This window comes from Miniopterus natalensis, chromosome 3 (assembly GCF_054644295.1).
Source record: "Miniopterus natalensis isolate mMinNat1 chromosome 3, mMinNat1.hap1, whole genome shotgun sequence".
NCBI classification, from domain to species: domain Eukaryota; kingdom Metazoa; phylum Chordata; class Mammalia; order Chiroptera; family Miniopteridae; genus Miniopterus; species Miniopterus natalensis.
In genome coordinates, this window is record NC_142083.1 from 12,366,921 (window position 1) to 12,390,775 (window position 23,855).

The 23,855-nt window shown below is 38.7% G+C and overlaps 1 pseudogene; it reads left to right on the top strand.

Annotated features, from left to right (window-relative positions):
• Positions 1-21,730: 21,730 nt before the first annotated feature.
• LOC107546267 (hydroxymethylglutaryl-CoA synthase, cytoplasmic pseudogene) lies at positions 21,731-23,430 on the top strand (annotated as a pseudogene).
• The last annotated feature ends 425 nt before the right edge of the window (positions 23,431-23,855 follow it).

Consider the following 23,855-nt stretch of genomic DNA (forward strand, 5'->3'; position numbering starts at 1 on the left):
GCCTGCCATTCTTTCAATAAACCAAGATAATTTCTATCAGAAGACCTCACACTTGCTTTTTTCTGCCTCTCCATTCTTTATTCACTTCTCAACTTAAACATCACCTCCTCAAAGAAGCTTTTTCTTGAGCATCATCTTCTATCTGTTCCTTTTGGCCAGGAAGTTTCTTCAACTCTACCCACTCCCAGCTCTAGATTTTACCTGGTTAATCCCTACTTGCTCTTCCAGTTTCATCCCGAAGTTCAATATACTGTGTCTGGCCCTGTGCTGTTGCTAAAATATAATGATGATCTGAAAACACAAGATGCTACTCTCTTACCCTTAGTCTAGAACAGAAACCTGTCTATAAACTCACTTGGTTCCCAACAGTAACCCTTTCTAACCCTCTTAACCTTTGCACAGCTTGTAAATATACATATTTATGCATTTATGGAATTAGTTTTTATCTCTCCCACTAAGCAGTAAGCTTCATGATTTGCAATATGTATTTGTAGAATAAATGAATTAATCATGTCTATTTAATAAACACTTCTTACATACTAACTATGGTAGATATTGAAACTCAATCCTTACTTCAATAATTAGTATGATAATATTTTGTGTATCTGTCCATATTTACAATGAAGAAAATTCCATGGTTAAAATTTGATGCTTCTGTTATTAAACACTCAGCTCAAGTTCATGTTTTGTAACATTTTCTCTCTCTCTTCTATAATCTAAGTTTCTATGCATATCTCTGTGTAATAGAAATCTTGCTTGTGCTAGTTTATAATATCCTTCTATCAGGCTAATCTCTTTTCTTTTAAACCACAGGTTTGGTAGGTCATCCTGTGGTATCTCTTTCCCCCTCACTCTCTTTTTTAACCACATCATTTGCATTTGTGTGACTCACATTACCTTCATCTTCCTACCCACTGAGGACATGTTTCTAAACTATGTTAAAGAGCTGGGCCAGTGGAATGTCATTCATATGGACAAAAATGTGAATGGCACCACATGGACTGGGTAAGGATGTGGCTATCCTATAGAGGATCATTTAACAATTGTTAAGTTGGCTTTCAAGTGTTTGATCCCTTCAAATGAAAAGGAATTAACTAATTTTAAGGTTGGATATTTATAATGGTAGTAAGTTCCTTTCTACAGTGTACTGAAATCCACCCTTTCTTTTGGTTCTCCCTTCTTCCATTTAATAATCTAAATACTTGGAGAAACTAGTGCCAGACAAGATCTGAACATGGCCAGATATGTTATCTCTTTTCTAATTGTTTCTCACATAGTAAGATGTCTAGATACCTTCAAAGGCCCCTCGAGCGGGGACAGAGCTGGAATGCACCTTCACAGATTTTAATCTAATAGTTTTTGTTGTTGTTTTTGTTTTTTTTACAAAAAGTTCTGTTTTCTCATAAATGGATTTAGTTTTATCCGAGGGACTACTAAATTCAGTTGAATATACTATTGTAAAGATAATATAAAAAACCATTCTGGGCAGAAATGTTCTTTAAGAGCCTAAACCCAACAGTCTGTGTTGTAGACATTCCTTAAAATAATTAGTTGACAAAAGTTTCCATTTTAGTTACCATCCAGGGCTAAAGAAATCAATACATTTGATAAATTTTAATAGACTCAGAATTGGGAGAGATATTTGAGTCTCTGTGCTGAAGTGAAATCTGAAAAAGTAACTTTATTTTTATCTCTTACCTGAAACTTTATTATTTCTAGGGGCAAAATATACTTAAAGTGACAAACTAGACTTTTAACAATTGTTAATATAGCAAGTATTCTGTGTCTTGGAAGTTAGGACACTTTATGCAGTATAACTTCAAGAAAATCAATATAATATTTCTGTAGATATCCTCCTTATTGAAAGATTGCATATGTTCTGCCCAAAGAGACATTAAAACACTCAAAAGCAAATTTTTGTTCCCAATATGCTCTCGGGAGATATGAATGATATTGTCTCAATGTCTCTTCTTATAGAATATATTTAAAAATATACAAATAATTATTTAGGAAACAAACTCTGAGAGCTAGTTAAAATTGAGCATGTACTTTGTAAAGGCAGCCTATCAGGTGTATTGAGCACCTGCCTTGTAACTATACCTGTGATCTCCATAATCCAGAGGCCGAGGGAAGAGCACATGGTGACAGAATATGTAATGGAAGGGGGGATGACCCCCTTCCATTCTCTTCATTGCAGTAGGTGGTAATACTACTTCATGGACAGGAAACTGTAAAGGAAACAGGGGCTGCCTCCTTTTTTCACATGGCCCCAGTAAGGCAGGGACCATTTCAATATACTTAGGCAGAGGAGCCCAGGGAGTACAGGCTCTCTGGATGGACCATGAAGCTGTTTTTGCTAGCCCCCTTTGCATAAGCTCCCGCCCTAGCCTCTCTGTGCATCTCTGTTGCGGGTATGTTAATGCTGCTTATTTTAGTGGCCACACTTGAGGATGAAGTAAATTGCTTGAGCTCTGCCCTCAGCAGCAGAGTTCTGTCTCTATGCAGCATCCCCAGGGACGCCCCGACTGCCATGGACAGTGGGCGTGTTGCTCACCCTCTCGCTGGACCTCGAGGCTGTGTTTGACGCTTTCCGGGCACCCTGCTCTCACCCTGCGGTTCTCCTAACGCACCTCTCTGCCCCTTCGTGCCTTCCTACCTCCCTAGCCATTCCTCAGATGCATGTGTTTCTCATGGTGGCGGGTCCTGCTAATTGCTTACTCAGTATCGATTCTTCCCTTTTCCTTCACCACTGGAATCCTGCCTTTAATGGGGCTAAACTATAGTACAGGTAAATGTATTCACTTCTCCAGACCTTTTTGAGAGCAGTTTTGTGCAATGAGATAGAATCAAAAAGTCTAGAGGGTTAGCTTCTGGGGATGCTCTTGTTTTCTAGATAAAAAGGGACCTGTACCTTTTCTTTTTCCCCCTTCTTGCCGAGAATGAAAAGCTTGCCTGAAGGTAGACACGCCAGCTGGTAACCTTGGGGGTGAGAATCGCATGCTCAGGAAAGCAAAGCGAGGTGGGTCATGGGTTTTTTATTCCTTCTCTGCCTGCCTGCCCCTGGATTTCTCATGTGTCATAAAAATAGATCCTTCTTTGGTTAAGTCACTATGATTTTTGTTTATTTTCAGCCCAAAGCAAGTCATGCCAATCTCTGCCATTGTATCATGTTAAAAATTATTTTGGAAAAATCTTTTAGTATTTATTTTTATTTTTTACTTTGTTTTTATATTGTTATAACTATCAGTTAACAGTGTCCTTCCCTTTAATGCAAGCTCCTTAAGTGCAGAGGTTGGGCTTTTGATCCATGTACTCAAACTACCTAGCGTACATCTGGGTAAAGGCAAGAACACTGTGCTCTGACGCTGTATACATGAATGAAAAACGGAATTGGGAATCAGACTCCATGGAAAGGCCAGCCATTTTAATACTATTGAACTTTCCATTATATTACACTTTTTTGGGTAAAAAGTTTAATAATTTTTAGCGGGAGCCCTAAGAAATAGTAACTCAGTCCAAGGTTCCTAACAACCAGGAAGTGAAGAGAACCCAGTAAACACAGGGAGGTGCTTTAAACACATGGACTATCTAATGTTCTAGAAGGGCCAGAGGAGAGAATGGCTGCAGATGGGTGGTGGCTGGAGTAGTCGAGCGAGCATTCAGAAAGAAGAGACTGGTCTGAGCGTAGTGCGGCCATCTGTCCCATTTTACTTCTTCCTTGTTTTCTGGACGTCTACCACCACTGTCACTTTAGAAATGTATATGGTATGTCTGCTGGACAGCTTCTGTGGTCTCCAGCTTTGTCCCTTTAAAATTCACCCACAACCATCAGTGTCCCAAGATTAAAACTTGGCCATGTGAGTCCCTTGTCTAAAAGGCCTCCAAAGCCCTTTACTGCCACTTACAAATCTAAGCATGGCACACTGACCCCTCCTTGGTCTGTTTTCCCAAGTCCTCCCCAGTCCATGCCTCGTACTTCAGCGCCTCATCTTCACGGAACATTTGCACTTTTCTGCATGTCCTGTGCTCCTCTTTGCCTCCACACTCTTGCACAGGTTATCTCCATCGCCCATGTTACTGGTCACTTACCTGGTGGCTTGGCTAGTGCCCCTTAATTGTTTTAAAACAAAAGTCTACTCTGTCTCTTACAGAAGCTTTAACCGCTTATTATCTACAGAACCTTGAATAAGTTACTAACCCTTTATTTTCCTTATTAGTATAATTGTGATAATAATGGCACCAACCTCATGGGGTTTTTGTGAGTTTGAAATTGGTCATCTCAATACATGTAAAGTACTTAGTACACAGTAAATAAGTACAATAGGTGTTAGTATATAGTATATTAGCCATTATTATTTTATCATAATTTCCCCAGCCCTTCTTTAATAAATCTGAATTTGATATATGTGCACTGTGTTCTGTAATACCATGTGCATATTTCTACTCCTTGACTCATCAGCAGGCAGAATGGCATAGTGGAGTCAGAGTATACAGGTTTGATTTTTAGTTCTGCTAATAGCCTCTCTGTGCCTTATTTTTCTCAGCAGTAAAATCGGGATAATATAAGATATATTTCATAGGATTTTTGTGAGGATTAAATGATTTAATTAATATGTATTAAGCTCTTAGAGTAGTGTGTGGCACATAGTAAATGCTATAGAAATCTTTGCTGTGCTAATAACATATTTACAGATATGTTTTTCACCACCTGAAAGTGAACTTTCTTTTTTCAGCTTGACTGAGATGTAATTGACATATACTGTGTAAGTTTAAGGTATACAACATAATGATTTGCTACATATACATATTGAGAAATGATTGCCACAATACGGTTAGTTAACACGTCCATTACCTCACATAGCTACACACAGTGTATGTGTGTGTGTTTCTAGTGAGAATGTTTAAAATCTACTCTTAGCAGTTTTCAAATATACAATACAGTATTGTTCATTATGGTCACCATGGTGCAAATTACATCCTGAGAACTTATAACTGGACTTTTGTATCTTTTGGCCACTTCACCAATTCCCCCCTCCCTCAACACACATGCCCACCACCCCTGGCAACTACCATCTGCTCTGTTTCTATGGGCTTGATTGTTTTAGATTTCTCATTTAAGAGGGATCTAACAGTATTTATCTTTCTTTGTCTAACTAATTTCACTTAGCATAATGCCCTCAAAGTCCATTTATGTTCCAAAGTCTGGGATCTCCTTTGCTTTTTTGTAGCTAAATAATATTCCATTTTGTATATACATATATACACCATTATTCTATTCATTCATTTGTCATTGCCTATTTAGGTTGTTTCCATGTCTTGGCTATTGTAAATAATGCTGCAATGAACATGAGCATGCAGATATTTCTTTGAGATAATGATTTCATTTCCTTTGGCTATATAACCAGAAGTGGAATTGCTGAATCGTATGGTAGTTCTATTTTTAACTTCTTTGATCTGTTTGTGTGTGGTTTAATTTCCATATATTTGTCAATTTTCCAGCTTCCTTTCCATTATTGATTTCTAATTTTATACCATTGTGGTAATAAAAGATACTTGGTAGAATTGCCATCTTCTTGAATTGCTGAGGTTTGTTCTGTGTCTTAACATATGACCTCTCCTCATGAATATTCCTTGTATACTTAGAAAAGAGATTCCAGTTATCTTGTTTATGGATTGTTGCTAATTGGTCTTCTTGTGAGGGGGACTGAAGTCAGGAAACGCCTATGTTGCTATTGTGATTTCTGAAGGTAAGGGTTGTGACATTCATTTTATAAATTTCCAGTACCTAATGATGCATGAGGTATATAGTTGACATTTCTCATTCTTGAGTGAATAGAATATTCTTTTCACAAAGGAACAAAATTAAAAGTAAAAACTGATGAAGTTTTAATTTAAACATCCCTAAGTTTACTATTCAGAAAGAGTGAAATTATTGGCATACAATGGATTTCACCATTCTCCTCTGCTAGTATTTCTTTATTCCTGTCAGATTTGATAAGGAACATAATAAAACCTAGAGAAGAGATTAAACTGCTGACATTTGAAATATCTAGTTAGAAAATCTGATGTTCTCAGTATTTTCACTCCCATGGTTCCTGACTATATTAAGCAGGTTTATTTAAGGGCAACTTAGGTCATAAGAGATCTTATTCTGGATGACAGATTATACTGGGCCTATGCTTTGTGTGTGTTCACCACATTGCACTGTATTGATGAAGAATTTGTTGAGCTTCCTTCTATTTTATCATCGGGTTACCAGATAACTTGGGTCAGGCTAGTTCCTCTTAGAGGCACATGCTTAGTGCAGGAGCCTGGTCCCTCTGGAAACAATCTCTTCAGTCAGTTTGAAGATTTTACACAAGAGTGTAACGTGATTAAGTTTGGATTCTAAAAAGATCAATCTGGAGTCCCTGGGAAGAAAGACTAGGGAGAGTGAGAGCCACGGTGGGAGAACATTTAGAAGAATGATGCAATAGCCCAGGCCAGGGACCAGGACAGAAACAATCATGGGGTGGCGAGAAAGAGCTGGAGTTAGGAAATGTTAAGGATTTATAACAGGTGATCCTTGTTGTTGACTAGTAGTGATGGATGGAGGATGTTGGAAAGGCCCCTATGCATCTATATTATATTTCTGGGTGCCTAGTATAGGACTATTAGTCAGTGTAGAGAGGAGAAATAGTAAGTTTTATTTGGGAAGGCAACCACTTCTGTTTCCGGAGGTGCCTGTGGCCAGATGGATGTGCCTGGCAGGCAGTTGTTACAGGGTCTGGAACTCAGGAGAGTAGCCAAGGCTGGAGATAGAGGTTCAGGCATTGTTACTGTATGGGTATTAGTGGAGACCATTGCTGGGGACGACATCACAGGCAAAGTATATACAGCAAGACAATTAACAGAATGAACTCCAACTTGCCACAGTGGCAAACTGATTTATTTTTTAGGAGATAAGGAAATGGAGTGCAAGAGATCTTGAAACACTTCAAGACCTACTTATGGAAAGTTCCTTAAGGTCATGGAAACAGCCTACTATCTTTTCTCAGAGATCTTAAAAACGTAAGTTACTCTTTTATATGTATATGGATGATTCAACAAAGGGGTATGTGTGCAAAATATGAAACACAAAACAAAGCAAGTAACTACCAAAAACCAAAACTCTTAGGTACATTCTTAGTTGTAAACAACCTCCATCCCTTTTCTTCAGAAAAGGCTATAGGGCAGTCCTGTGCTCTAAATTTATAGATTTTTTTTTTCAAAGTGAAAAATACTTTTTATGTTACGTTCTAGTACACACACACGTATGCATACCACTGACACAAAAGTGTTTTTTTTTTAATATATTTTTATTGATTTCAGAGAGAGGAAAGGAGAGGGAGAGAGAGAGAGATAGAAACATCAATGATGAGAGAGTCATTGATCTTGCCCGCAACCCGGGCATGTGCCCTGACAGGGAATCGAACCCCGATCGCCTGGATCCCAGGTCAACGCTCAACCGCTGAGCCACGCCCGGCCAGGTGACACAAAAGTTTTATAAAACAATACTCAACCTTGTTTCCTGTGATGTACTCTTGATGTTTTTCACTCCATTCTGTTTATTTGGTTTCATTCTGTTCCTTCTTTTCCATTCTGTTCCACTGTAAAAATAAATAAACTCTGATTCCACAACATACAGAATTGGTTTTGAAAAGTACTAAGAGATCACAATCGACAGTTTGAAAAACTCTGCTTTAAAATCTACTGAATTCATCTTGTATAGATTAAAGATGAATTCTACGAGTAATACCTTTATTGAAAGTAGGCTAGTGTGAAAGAACTTCTAGAAGACTAATTAGGGCCCTGTGGATCTTCTCACAGGAACCTTGCCCGGGAGTTCTAAACCAGTTAGTTGATAACTTACTCATTTCAAATTCAGCTGGTGATATTATGGGCTACCTACCTCAGGTATGGCGCTGTGCTTGTTGCTGGGGATAAAATGTTTTGGAGATCCAGAGTTTCTGCAGTTTAAAACTTATGTAATTTGGGGACCCACTTTAAGGAAGAAAACCCATAAAACTGTAAATATAAAACTAGGTGCCAAAGTGATTATTTATTTATGATGGAGAAAAAAATCACATTATATTCTTCGAGTCTCAGGTCCCTTTTGTCTAAGATCCCTTTAGGCAATTTGCCAAAAATGTTTACACAGTAATGCTTACTGATGGCAGCCTCTTTCCCTTCTCACCTAGAACACTGCAACCCCACAACTTCCACCGCTCACAGGGGCCTGTCTGAACAAATGGACCACAGCCTGACATTTCATTAGCTTCAAAGTAAAGCCACCTCCGCTTGCTCCTGTGTAAACAACATTAAGCACTTGTGTCCTCTGGCAAGGCAGACACAGTTAAAGGACTAGTCAAATAATACATTATTCAATTATTTTGTGGGATGGAGAAATACAGGGAACTAGGAGAGCTTACAGTAGGGAAATTAGACCTGGTCTGCAGCACAGGGAAGACTTTCCCGAGGAAAGACCAGCTAGGGGCAGGAGTCCAAGCTCACGTGCCGTAACCATAGGCCAGATCCAAGGACAAGTGTTGGTGTGCAAACTGTCTGCACCAGACATGACAGGACACATCCAGAAACTTGGAGTTAGTGCCAGAGCCCTTTAAAACAATTTGAAGGAGTAATTTAAAATCCATTAAGTCTAGTAATATATTTAAGCGTGCATTGTGCATGCATGCCTTTTATTTTTTAGTTTTGTTTTTCCAGAAATTAATTTTTCTTCATTTACAAAAGTATGAATATGCACAGATTGGGGGGGGGGGGAAACCTGGTCCTTCCCATTGATAGACTGAGAAGCACTGCCAAAGACACTCCATACAGTAGAACCCCATGTTCCTCTGCTTTCTGCCTGTCATACTTAAATAAAATCAAAGTGAAAATAAACATTTAAAATAAGAACTAGACATCAAGAAATATTACCATTAGTAAATAAGATACAATAATGACATTAAAAATAGGATGTGAGAGTTAAGAAAAATTCAAGATAGGACATGCAAAATTAGAATGTGATAACTTCTAAAAAACATACAGAACCATTAAAAGTATAAATACTTACATGCCATGAACTGATATAAAAGGAGCGTAAATGACGACGAAATTTTCACTTAGGAGTTGAAAACCATGTGGATCCTTTTGTACTCCCAACACCAGGCTTGTTCTCTGGTTGAAAGCCAATGGGTAGAGATGGATCCCTTGGTCTTGTTCTGGTTGCTTGTGGGTCCCAGCATCCATGTTGCTTTATGCAGGGAGGAAGCGCTGATTGTTCTTGGACTTGGGCATGTCTCCAGTGTACAATCCAGCACTGGTTCCTTTGGATTATTACCCCCCATGTAAAGAACATCTGTTAGAAATACAAGGGCATTATCTTTCAATTTTCAAAGTCCAGAGCAAATTTCACTTTCTGATGTTTATGGACTAAGAAAGGGTTTACTTCTAAACATTTAATTTCATTTCTCAGCAGTCAGTAAAAGAATGTTTGAGTAATTATGAAAGTGATAATGGATTTTACTTTAAACATCAATCTTTAACTCTCTTTTAAAATAATTTCTAGGTGTTCAGGCAAATTTAACATTTTGATATTATTTTTGTTACATTCATGGAAACAAAAAGTAAAAAACTAATAATATATTTATATTCAAAATTTCCCCCCTTTTTCTCATTCACATATTTTGCTACTTTAAAAATAATATTGTTTTAGCATGACCCCTGATTTCTTAAGTAAATTTATATTATTCCTTTTGCCAGTAAATAGTGAAAATTTGGTTATCTTAAGAGAGGATTTATTAATGCAGTAAAAATACAATATTTTTAAAAGTTGCTTATAAAAATATTAAAAGTATGATTTCTTTTAATTGAGTTAAACTAGCAGACTGTCTAATCATGTATTTATCTCTGTAAGCTTCCAATTCTTGCAGGGTATATGTCATTATTTTAAAATCAATTCATAATTTTGTCAATTTTTTTCTTGACAGATTTAGAACATTGTATATTGGGTTCATTTAGAGTTGTTTCCATATTTACAAATTAGCAGGAATGGATGACATTTTCATTGTAGCTTTCTTCAGCCCTTACGTCATAATTGCTTAATTTAGACAAAGTAATGTCATGTCACACTGGTAATTTAGCAAAGATAAATCACCATTTTGTTAAGTTGTTTTCCCTCCACCTAGTTAGAAGTATGCACTCTTAAGGAGTTGGTGAAATTTACAAATGGGATCTGCTTTGAACTGAATTTTAGGGGAAAAAATCTTAACTGAGATTAATGCAGAAAAGATTAATGCAAGTGTTTACTTGCATTTTCTATATTTGTTATTATTATTTGTGTAAGTCATTTAGTTTTCAGAAAATTGGGACAATTTTAGAGAAATGTCCTGTCCTCAAATTGTAACATATAGATTGTAAATAACTTATTAAATGATTGAAAACATTGCTGTCAACAAGAAAGAGCACACATATTGTCCAGAACTTTTTAATTGCAAGAGGAGCACACATGCTATCTGGAACATTTTTATTAAAGGAGTTGGTGTTGTACCATAACAAAGAAATGTAAACATCTCTTGATAAATTGATGGTGATGATGTTTTCATAAATCACGCTTCCATGAATGATCTCTGATCGCACTATTTAGATAGTTTTGTATTGGTTAGAACGCTGCATAACCATTCTAACAGCATCAGGGAGGAAGGAATAAATGAATAAATGAATGATACTGGAAATATTTGAAACATTGATTAGAAATCATCAAATCCCTTGAAATGTTTAAAGATTTGCTGGAAATTCTGCCTTTTCTTGGACTTCTTTGGATAGTGTGATAAATTGGTCAAGCCCATTTTCCAGACTCCTGCAGGAGTTTTATCAAAGCAACAGCAACACATGCTTGTGGACTTTCTTTAATTTCCCTGTATTATTTATTCTTTGGAAGACACATTTCAAAGGGAAAAGCATGTGTTGCAGATGCTGTGGATCTAATTACAGAAGTACACAGATGTCATAAAAAATTTACCTTCAGGCCCAGGATATAAGATCAGGATTTGAAGCCCAGGAGTCTGCTGAGGTAATATCCATTGTTCTGTAGCAAACAAACGTGACAAGCTCTGCAAATGAGAGGCATGATGGCATCTAATGGTGCTTTCCTCCCATTTTGCTGATACAGTTCATCTGGGCCCCACTGTGCAAAACAAGATGAAATTCAGTCTTATTTTAGTTGACTTCTTAGGGCTAGTTTTGACATATAGTTGTCAAATTAGATATAATAATAAAAGAAATACAATTATTCAACAAATTACAAGTAAATTTAATTGCTTATAAATAAGGAAATTAGGAGAGTAATTTGTTGGAGTAAAATAAGTATATTTTGGATAATGTATGTCAGCATTAACGTGGTGTTGCTAGATCATGCTTATAAAAATCCATTGTGAAATCTAGATAAGAAGTTATCCATTTACTCCCTTTAAAGCAGTCTTTTCGCCTGAGACATGGATGTGAGAATCTAGCTTTCCTTTAACCCAAACACATTATTACATAGCAAAGAAGAAAGAGAGTAGGACGGGGGAAGGCTACTCAGTAGAGGCCAGAAGCCTCTCCACTCTGAATTTTAAGTGCTGCTTCTGAAGTCGTTTTCTTCTTTTTCATTAATAAAGGATATTAAGGAAGTAACACAAGCATAATAACTGTTCACACAGCCCCTTTCACAAGATATTCTCAGTGGCTTGCATTTTCTGGGCTTTGTATCTGATAGTGGAATAGAACTGATGCAGATGGTGGAGAAACAAATTCTTTGGAAGTGGATGCAAAGAGCAATATGGTATAATCTTGGACACAATGCTTCCATTGTGTTTCATGCATTCATTCATTTGCAGATGCATTCATTTGCAAATTACTCACAGCTCCTATCTCTTTTCAAACTAAGAATATGTCATTCCAGGAAGGCCAGCACATCCACTACCCACTAGATTCTTTAAAAGGCTGACCTCGTTCTGGTTTTCTCTGCCCACTTCTTGTTTCCTTTGAGAGGCTAGAAGAGCCTCAGTGAAGAAAGCATGGGCTTATGCGGATTTTGAAGTTAGTTCCCCAGCTACACATGCCTGTACATTTTTCCTGCAAACACTTCGTTGCACATCTATCGGAAGATGAATTTAAATTAGTGAAATTAACCATATGTTGTTGAAGCAGTCTTGTCAGATAGAAAGAATTATGTTGGTTAAGTTTATTTTTTATAATGGATGTGCAATAAGCAGAGAGAAGACATACTTAAATGGATACCTATTTTTATTTATCAGGGGGAAAATATTTTACATATTCTCATATTGGGTCAATGTTATAATCTTGGGAGAATTAAAGAAATAGAGAACAATGATATTATTATAGAGGAAAAAGCCATAAAAGGAAATGGTGGCAAGATAGAATAAAATTCTCCAATAATTAATAATCAGTGCTTGGTGTTTACCAGTTCACAAAAGTTTCAGTTTAGATTGATCAAGATGAATCTGTTGCCTGCTCTGTGCCAATGCTAGGTCCTGAGTCTCGGAGATGAATGAAACAACCTCCATCTCCAGGGAGCTCCCAGTTGACAATGGCATCTGGGCAGAGTGAAGCCTGGTTGTGCGGGAAGCCCATCCTTGATAATGAAATCCCTGAGCGGAAACTTGAAGAATGATGTCAACTGAGTGCCTACAGGGGATAAGAGCAAAGACATTTCCAGCAAGGGCTCAGGAAGAGAGAGGGTGTGAGGCGAACGAGCAGTTTCAACATGACTGCATGGTCTCCGTTTCAGCAGCGCTCTAGCCCCGTTACACTCTCTCCTCAGATTCACCGAAGGCTCATCTGTACATTAATTTAAGTGTATTATTGACTTGCTTTTGACCTTTTTATGTTTTGATGCTATTCATGATATTATCAATGGTAGGAATAATTGAAATAATTTCAGTTCCCTTCCCACCTGCTTCCCGATTTTTGACATCCATCCTGAGAAAGGTATTGGAACAGATCAATAGAAACAGTTTGTTGAGGAACTATGAAAACTAACTGATCACCGGAAACTACTGCTGTTGGCACAAAATAAAAATCTCCATTTTCCTTTTGGGTTTTTTTGGGACATTAGAGAGTATATCTGTACTTCAAAGTGTAATGTATAATAATTCTCATATTCTGTAGGAAAATATGGAAATGTCAGGAAGGAAGCTAGATGGATAAGTAATTGTTTGCAGAGGTCATTAGTGGCTCAGTTCTTGTCACTCGAAAGGGAAGTGTCTAGTTTCTTGCCTCTTGACTCTGTCATCACTCCTAGATCATCAACATTGAATGGAAAGGTTAAGAATGCTGTTGCCAGTGCAGCAGTGTTGTAATACAATCTTTTCCTTCCCTTTCTCTCTCTACAAATAATGATAAAAATGGAGAGCATCTATTATGTAGTTGGCATTAACATACTTTTTCTTTAATCTTCACCATGTCCTTACCATATAGGTAGGAATATTCTATGCCAGTCCTAGAGATGAAGGTAAAATAACCCACGTGAAAAGGCATATAGCCTATAATGTGGAGCAAATGTCCCAGAGATGGCTCTTCTGGCTCCCAGACCTATGCTTTGCCCACTGTTTCAACTACCTGTGCAGTGCCTCCTTTGAATATATATGTCATTAAAAATATCTGCGCATTAGAATCTTTCTGCTATCTCAGGTGTGCTTCCCTCCCGAAAGGAAACATCTCCACTGAATGAAGAGGGACTAAATATTCTCCATCACTCTAACTTGAAAATATCATCTTTATAAGCTTCTTATATGATGGAAAGAACATAAACATTGTTATTTACTTTTTAAATAAACTTTTAAACATTTGGAAAAACTTTACCTTTGCATTCAAGTTGTGAAGATAGTGCAGAGGGTTCATGTACCTCTCATCCAGTTTCCTATGATGCTAACATCTCATACGTTACATATGTTAAAACTAAGTAAAGTTAATACCGCTGCTGTTAACTGTTCTACAGACTTTATTTGGATTTCACTAGTTTTCCCACTGGTGTCCTTTTTTGTGTCAGGATCCAATCCAACATCCCACGCTGTTTAGTGTTCATGCCTCCTTAGTCTCCTCTGGTCGGCAATCATTTCTAGTTTTTTTTGTGTGTGTTTTTTTTTTCTCATGACTTTGACAGCTTGGAAGAGACCTGGTCATCTGTTTTGTAGAATGTTCCTCAATTTGATTCATAGGAGGTATTGGTCATGATTGGTTATGGGTTACTGTGAAGACTGTCAGAGATGTGAAGTGCCTTTTCTCATTACACATTATCAGGGGTGCGTGATATTATTGGGGAGGAGAGCTATCTATCTTCTATTTATCTTAGATTCTTGGATGGGTCTCTGTAACAAAAGATAGATTAAAATGAACAAGAGAAAAGCATACAAATTTATTGAATATACATTTTACATGACACGAGAGCCTTCATAAGGAAATGAAGATCTGGAGAAGTGGTTAAACCTGAGCGTTTTTATCTAGGTCTGGTGGAGGGTGGAAAGTTGTGGACAAATGTGAAAGGACAAACGAAGCGGAGTATGAGCTGTGTGGTAAATTAGGGTCAGGTTCCTCTTGTCATCCCTCTGTGTTTGAAGATAAGGATGCTCCTTTTTCTCTGAGTGTAGAGAGGGTACCTCTCACATAAGTGTTTTATGACCTGCTTCAGGGAAAATCAAAGGATCCTTCCTGCACCTCTAGTTTCTCAAATTCCTTCAGTAAAATATCCAATATGCATGTTAAGGCACCGTATTTTGAGGTAAGGGGTCTGATTCCTTTCAACCTCAATATGACCTAGCACTACTGATACTAACATTCATGACTTCGTAAAAATTGTGTTTGCTGGGTTTCTTCACTGAAAAGTTACTGTTTTTTACAGGTTGAATTATGTCTTCTAAAAAAGATATCTTGAAGTCCTAGTCCCCAGTACCTATAAGTGGGACTTTATTTGGAAATAGGGTCATGGCAGATTTAATCAAGTTAAGATTAGGATGGGCCCTACTTCAATAAGACAGGTGTCCTTATAAGAAGAGGAAAACATCATGTGAAACGTAAGTAGAGACACAGAGACACACAAGTTGTATGTCATGTGACAGCAGAGGCAGAGATTGGAGTGAAGCATCTGCCAGGGATGGTTGGCAGCTGCCCCGAGGGCTAAGAGGAGGCAAGGAAGGGCTCTTCCCTACACATTTCAGCAGGAGCACGGCCTCACTGACACCTTCATTTCAGACTTCCAGACTCCAGAACTGCGGGAGACTAAATCTCTGTGGTTTTAAGCCATTTGACTTGTGGTATTTTGTTATTAAAGTCTTAGGAAACCAATACACTATTCATCTTCCATCCTTTATCCTTTGTAAGCAAGTCATTATCTCCAGGTCACATGCAAAGGTATTTAATTTGCTTTCACATATACATTTTGAAAATTTGGGGCAGAGCTTGCCACTATCTCTTTATCCTAGTAAACCTTTGGCTGATGACATGGGCAGTGGAAACACTAGAAGACAGCCACTGACCATGGCACTGTTTAAGCTCATGAAAGATTCTCTTCAAGGGCAAAAATGAAATTCCACTCATTTGCATTCCCTTAAATGACACTATTCTATTATAATGCAGAAAGTCATAATCGGTTTTTGTAACCTTTGCTTAGCACATTATTGAATGAATGAATGAATGCAGTAAGAATGCAGTTCTCAACTCAGGCCTTTTATATGAAATTCTCCAAATAAACACATTTTTATTTAACATTCATTTGATTGAACTAGCACGACAGTGTGGTTTAAACCACTTGAACCATTTATAAGAATTAAACTATAGTTCCAATTCTTTTCTCTAACAGAAGGAAAGAAGGAATATCAGATTAAATCTATTTATGTGTAAAACCTCCAAAGTAAGCTGTGGTCTCAACTGTGTTTCCCCAATGTAAATTGTGGTTTCAACTGTGTTTGAGGAAGCTAATGCATTTTATTTTTTTATTTTTTCTTTGCAGTTCTTTCTTTCTTTGCAGTTTTCTTTCTTTCTTTCTTTGCAATTTTCTTTCTCTCTCTCTCTCTCTCTCTCTCTCTCTCTCTCTCTCTCTCTCTCTCTCTCGCTCTCTCGCTCTCTCGCTCTCTCGCTTTCTCGCTTTCTTGCTTTCTTGCTTTCTTTCATTTCCAAGAGAGGTCACTTTCTGTGGAAATAAGTGTATATATATTTGCTTTAAGTACACATTAAGTCTGGCTATATGAAGAAAGATAGAAGAAACATGTAGAAATTTGTTATTTTTTGCTATCCTTTTTGCAGTAATAACACCCATTTTCTGAGATTCTTGAGCATTTCATTAAATTTACCTTAAAATTTAATTATGTAAAACCAGTGCATTAGAGCTTGTGAAATCATAATGGTTTGGAAGATGATCCCTCAGGAGTTGCACACCCAGGGGAGCTGGGAGGTTGCATTACCAATTACCAAAATATGCTTAATACAAGCCCATTTTTCTTCCTACATGATGCAGCATCTATTGGAATCAGTCCAAATCCATATGTATGCCCTACATTGTCCATTTAGCCTAGTGAAAAAGAAGTGTTTCCTGTTACATTATACAATACTGGCCATTAATTACTTTTACAAAGTGTGCTGCTGGAAGTTTTAAGTAAGCATACAGATTGAAACTACAATATCCCATACCTTTGCCATATATTTAAAAAATTACAAGTTAGCTTCTGATACACACTCACATACAATTTGTATGTATTGGCTTCCTACATAAAAATATACATGACTAAAACAGTTTTTATTTGGGATATGGTATATAATGACCTTACTGTTTCTATATGAGTAGACCAGTTTAACCATTTTTATGAGTACATCTCTTTCACCATTACTCACAACTTAATCTCCAAATGATGCCAGTGAATTTGTTTAGAGATAGTTTTAGAGAAGGGAGATGTCTGGGAGAGTGAGGCAGAGAGACTGTGATGACAATGCTCTAAGTCTAAGATATCGGAGATGGAGACATCTTGTTCTCCCTTGTCATTTAAGACATTCGTCATGCTTTGCTCTTGTTCAATTATCACATCCTCAGGAGGTTACTGCAGTGAACAAGTGTAATATCATCTGAGTTTGCTAAGTATGTATCCATTTTGCTACGTAATAATTTTTGGCAATCACTGATTACTAAATGCATCTTTAACAGTCAATTGCATAAGCCATACTTTGGGTCATGAGAAGAAGACATGCAAGAATCACCAGTCTAATGTGAATGATGTCATGGGTCTTTATGATAAGCTGCCCTCCATGTTTCTCTTTACATTTGGTTTCAATTAGATTAATTGTGCAGGAACAATTCAGAGTGCTTATTCAGCAAGATCCTGTCACGTACTGGGTATCACATGAAGGTAGTTTGGCACCAAGGAGAAAATACTCTAAGTTTTTGAACTTTCTTAAGGAAAAAAAATGATGTTACATTAAAAAAAAATGTTTTTCTTGATTTCAGAGAGAGAGGAAGGAAGAAGGAGAGAGAAACATCAGTGTGAGACAGAAACATTGATGGACTATCTCCTGCATGCCCCCCACTGGGATCGAGCCTACAACCCTGGCTTGGGAATTGAGCCAGGGACCTTTTGGTGCATGGATGACACTCAGTCAACTGAGCCACATCAGCCAGGGACGATGTTACATTTTGATGAAAGAAGAGAAATCATCTAGCAGAGCTAAAACACCTAAACATATTGAGAATATGTATAGATTTCTGAAAGCCTTTATTTTAAAAAGTGTTTTGTTCTTTAGCAGTTTTAACAGTTGGGCCATTTGTGTAAGATTTCCATCCAAAGGAATAAATCTTCAAAATCTGCCAGGTATCCAGCCATCGTCCTACCACATCATATGTTATAAAAGTCTGGCTACAGCAAGTTTAGACAGAATATTTGAAAACATGACATATAAATACATAATGTGTAGGAGTCATGAAAAATGAGAAAAATAAAGCCAGAGATATTCTTCCTTCAAATTGCCCCAAATGAAATTCCAAATATTTTCAAATATTTGTAGTTTTCTAGGGAAGACATTGTGTTACTTACCTGAAATGATAATTTCCAGAATGCTGCTTTAGAACATGCCAGGTATTTGCTTAGATTAAAAATGGGATTTTTTAGTACATATATGAACATTTAAAAATATGATTTCTTATATTTTAAAGAGGGACCAGATTACTAAATTTTCTCCTTGGGCCATTTTATTAAGAGTTCAACTTGATAAAGACTTGAAGACATTCATTTTACATTCCTTGCTTTCTTGGTCCCAGTCCTCTACCAGCCATAGAACCCTCAGCCAGTCAAGCTATAGTTTTTAGAAATCATCAAATTCTTTTGACTTTATTTTCTAGTATTTATCAATTCCCTCCTGTTCCAGTAACAAAGTATGCCCAAACTCAGAGGGCTAGAATAACAACAGTAAGAGAGCTAATCTTCGCTTCCGGTGATGGGGCATCAGCTTAGAAGACTTGAAGGATGGGATTTGGAATGATCATGAGGCAGCTTTACTCACAGGTCTGGCAGTTGATGGCATATGATTGGTTGGGACTTCATCTGAGCTATCAGTCAGCAGTTACATGTGGCCTTTCCATGTGCTTCTCCAGGTAGGGAGAGTTTGAGCTTCTGCAAAGGATGGCAGCTGGGCTCTAAAAACAAGCATCCTAAGTGGACCAGATGGAAGCTGTATAACATTTTATGACCAAAGTGTCACTTCTCTGTAATTACAGGGGGAGGAAATATTTACCCCCCATCTCTCGATGGAAGGAGTCTCTGAGTCTCAGTGGGCCTTAGGGTTGTGGGATGGGAGTTGTGGCAGTCCCTTTTAGGTAGTACATTCTGCCACATTTTCATTCCTCTCCTTATCTGCAATGATTGTTGTAGGTCTGCATCTCAGCATCTTTTGCTGGGACTTTAGGGCCAGTGGTCTATCTGGTATCCCTGCCTTCACTCTACTGCTCTTCAAAGCCACCTTCCACAGAGCTGGAAGGTGACCTTTCTAAAGTGGAAATCTGTCCATCAGTACACTCTTCCAAAGTCCTCAAGACTTCATATACAAGAAAGGCTCTCGGCCTGGCATACAAGAGCTTCGGGATCTGCTTGTCAAACTGTCCACCCCGTTCACGTGGCACTCTCCATCAAAAATTAGTTTCGTGCAGTCCCCCCCCCCCGTACACATGTACACACACTTCCCACACTTTTTCCGTGGTGTGGTGTCCCCCCAGCCATACTCTTCACCATCCACACTGTTCTCTAGCAAACAGTTCCAGTTCTCTACAAAGAGAATCCGATGTTCCCCCTCCGCCCAGCTTGCAACCTGGCTTTCCTCACTTGCCTCACTTTCCTCATCTATGAAAAGGGAATATAGTCCTGAATGCATATGTTGTTACAAAATTAAATGAATTCAAGACATGTCAATTCCTTATAACAATGCCCAGAATATGGGAACTGCTCAAAAGATATTAGGTATTATTATTATTGTGATTATTAGCCACTTGCACCTTACACTTCTGGCAAACTGGAATAATTCTGGAAAATGTCTCGCTTCAGTGTCTTTGCTTATGTTCTTTTCTGCATGGAATTCTCTACCCCAATCTCTATCTAGACCCATTCGCTATATTTCCAAATTCTATTTTAAATTCCACAGATTCTCAAGGAAATCATCTGCAGTGGACTGAATGTTTGTGTCCCCCCCAAATTCATATGTTGAAACTTAATGCCCAGTGTAATGGTCTTAGGAGGTGGAGGCTTTGGGAGGTGTTAGGTCATGAGGGCGGAGCCCTCATTAATAAGATCAGTGCTCTTTCAGAGGAGACCCTAGAGAGCAAGCTTTCCCCTTCCACCATGTGAGGGCTCCGGGAAAGGCGGTTGCCTGTGAACCAGGAAATGAATTCTCATCAGACACCGAATCTCCCTGTGCATCACCTTGCGCTTTCCAGCCTCCAGAACAGTGGGAAGTGCATGTTTGTTGTTTATAAGCCACCCAGTCTCTGGTATTTTGTTATAGCTGCTCAAACAGACTAAGATAGCGTCTTTCTTCTCCAGACTTTGAAACCTTTGTTTGTATACCCTGTTCAAATCTGCGTGTTCTATTTTTATATTAATTTGTTTAACGTCTTATTTATGGAATCATTGGGGGTAAGGATTACATCATATATCTTTATAGCTCTAATTCCTAACATTCTACCTTGCTTGGTGTAAGTTGATATTCGCTGCCTTAAATTAGACTTAAGACAAAAGAACTACTTTACCAGAGATTTTGATATTATTAAACCAAGACAAGAGTATATTACACTTAAAGTTTAGATTTCCAGCCAAGGGGAACATTAAAGGAGTAATTGGAGGACATGGTATTTGGGCTGGGTCTTGTAAGAAAATTTTGGTTGGATTTGGTAAGCGTTTGTTATTCCAGAGAAAAAGAGAAAGCAGAAAAGTTGCCTGTGACTGTAACAGTGTGCGCATAGCTGTTCGGTAGGGAAGGGCGGGGGTGTGCGGGCGTGGGGACTAGAGTGTGGTTGAGATGCCCTGTGGGTGTAAGGGGAGGAATAGGGAAGGCGGGGCCTGGTGCCAAAGTCTTGAAATATTATCTTTTTTCTGTAGGTGATGTAAAGCCATTAAAAAGTCTAGATGTGATCAAACTGAGTTAAGGGAAATTGCGTGGGGAAATAACCGCTGAGGTGAACTGATTAGTAAAGGCGTCTGATCTCAAATACTTTCTCCGTAAATGTTTAAAGAAAATCTAATTTGGTTGTGGATATATTTGCTTTTCCACTGGCAATCCTATTTGATAAGCTTGAGGTTGCTTTTTAGATGGGGATTTTCAGTCACTCCCAACCCAGGCGAGAATCACTCCAGTAAATGACCCTGGGGCGACAGCTCCACAAACCAATTACAATACTCGGGAGATTTCTGCACAGGGTCTGTGTCACTCTGATTTCAATTAACATACTTCTTAATTAGGAAGAAATACAGAGGTAAAGAGGGTGATACTTTTAATTCGTGGCCCCTTGTTTAGCTTTTTGTCCATTTGATATATAAGATAGCCTAGATGGATGGAGAGCCAAAATCATGGAGAAACTTATTATGACAATAAAAAATGTTAGGTCAGATAAATTATATGCAATTTAAAGTATTTTCCAGGCTTCACGTTTGCCTTGGAGAAATTGTGTAGTTGTGCTTTAAAAGAGATTGCTGTGGACTCCAAATGTCAAACTGTTATGGACAGTGTTCTAATTAAGCCAACATCATACATGGAAATTAGATCCCTAATTCAGTTTCCAATAGAAAAGTCTGCAGTATAGCTACTCACCTCAAAAACAGCAAAACAACCAAACAAAACAAGGGTTGCTTTATTGTGCCAACTGAACTTCAGGACACTGTGTCATTTGGGTATATACATAATTTGCCCATAGGGGGTTACTTTCAGTATATAAACGGAGAATATTACTTCAGCCAAAGGGAAGTAATACTCTACCACGCCAGCCTTCTGATCTTTCCCGAAAGCTGGAGAACCTGACCTAAACTAAAAAGCTCATGTGATAAAGGTCAAAGGAAATCACTGCTTCCTGAACTTAAGACTAATTGTGTTCACATAAGAAGGGAAGTGACTTGTAATAAAAATGGTAAGAGAAAAGCAACTCAGAAGGTCTTTTAACTGTGTCTTCCTGGCTTGCTCTCTTTCCTGTACTGACACCTGGCCACCTTTGGTGCCTGAGGGAGGAAACAGTGACAGACATGGAGACTGGTGGTCTCTGTCCCTCACATAGTGCTTTCACCCTGCTTAGGTCACTTCCTTTGAATGCAGAAGCCTGCTGGCCAAAAGATATGGGAATTGTTGCCCTTGAGATTTATTTTTCTTCTCAATATGTTGATCATGCAGAGCTGGAAAAATACAGTGGTATTGATGTTGGAAAGTATACTACTGGTTTGGGCCAGGCCAGGGTAGGCTTCCACACAGATAGAGAAGATATCACCTCTCTTTGCATGACTGTGGTTTAGACTCTTATGGAGAGAAATAGCCTTTCTTAGATCGCATCAGGTGGCTAGAAGTGAGAATAGAGACAATCGTCGACAAATCAAAGTCAGTGAAGACTAATTTGATGCTGCTCTGTGAGGAGTCTGGGAACACAGATATAGACAGAGTAGACACCATGAATGCCTGCTGCGGAGGCACAGCCGCTGTCTTCAATGCTGTGAACTGGATCCAGTCCAGCTCTTGGGAAGGACGGCATGCCCTGGTGGTTGCAGGAGATACTTTTGTATATGCCACAGGAAATGCTAGACCTACAGGTGGAGTCAGAGCCATTGCTCTGCTCACTGGGGCAAATGCTCCTTTAATTTGTGAACAAAGACTCCGTGGGACACACATACAACATGCCTATGACTTTCACAAGCCTGGTATCTTTCCGAATATCCCACAGGAGATGGGAATCTCTCCATCCAGTGCCACCTCAATGCATTAGACTGCTGCTACTCTGGCTACCACAAAAATACCCGTGCCCAGTGGCAGGAAGAGGGAAATGATAAAGATTTGGCCTTGAATGATTTCAGCTTCATGATCTTCCCCTCACCCTGATGTAAACTGGTTCAGAAATCTCTAGCTCGGATGATGCTGAACGATTTCCTGAATGACCAGAACAGAGATATAATTAGTATCTATAATGGCCTGGAAGCCTTTGGGGATGTTAAATTAGAAGATGCCTGCTTTGATAGAGATGTGGAAAGGCATTTATGAAGACTAGTTCTGAACTCTTTAGTCAGAAAACAGAGGCCTCTTTGCTTGTATCCAACCAAATGGAGATACGTACACGTCTCCGTGTCTGGCTCCCTTGCTCCTGTTCCAGCACAGTACCTGCCTCAGCAGCTGGCAGGAAAGAGGGTCGGCACGTCCTCCCATGGTTCTGGTGTGGCTGCCACCCTCTGCTCCCTTAAAGTTACCCAAGATGCCACCCCAGGGTCTGCTCCCGATAAAGTAACAGCAAATCTATGGGATCTTAAATCAAGGCTTGACTCAAGAACTTGTGTGACACCAGCTGTCTTTGGGGAAAGCATGAAGCTCAGAGAGGACACTGGCCACTTGGTCAATTATAGTTCCCAGAGTTCAGTAGATTCACTCTTTGAAGGAACATGGTACTTGGTTAGAGTGGATGAAAAGCACAGGAGAACTCATGCCTGGCGACCTTCTCCAAATCATGACACTTTGGACGAAGGAGTAGGACTTGTGCACTCAAACTCAGCAGCTGTGCATATTCCTAGTCCTCCTAGTCCTGCTGAGAAAGTGCGCGGAGTCCCGGGAGCAGCAGCAGAGCCAGAGCCGCCGTCACTAGCAATGCGGAGCGTTGAGAACTTCTGTGTGGGGAAGACCCTTGGGGGCTGGGGGGCTGGGTAGGCATGGGAACCATTGGGAATGGGATGTCTGGGGACAATATTCAAGGACTATATGTTGTTTAAAATTTTATGTACTGACATGGAGCCTGAAAACCTATCATGTTCTTGGGAAAGTGTCTTTGCTCAGTTTGCTAATATGCTTCCCATTGTGGCCTAGCCGCTGCTTAATGTGCTCCACGATGTTAAGGGCTCTGTAAGCTTCGTACCTCTCTGGCCATTCATGTGCATGAAGCTTCGTTTTAAAATATGGGTTCATGAGCCGTGTACTTCCGGCAGAAAAGGACAGAGGCACTAGTCTTCGATTTTAATTTTTTTGAATGTGTAAGAATTTATACTTTGAACAAACAAGATTCCTGAAAGTACCTGTGGCTTTTGAGAAAAGTTTCTAGTTTAAGGAATGTGCTCTTACATGTGATATGAACAAAC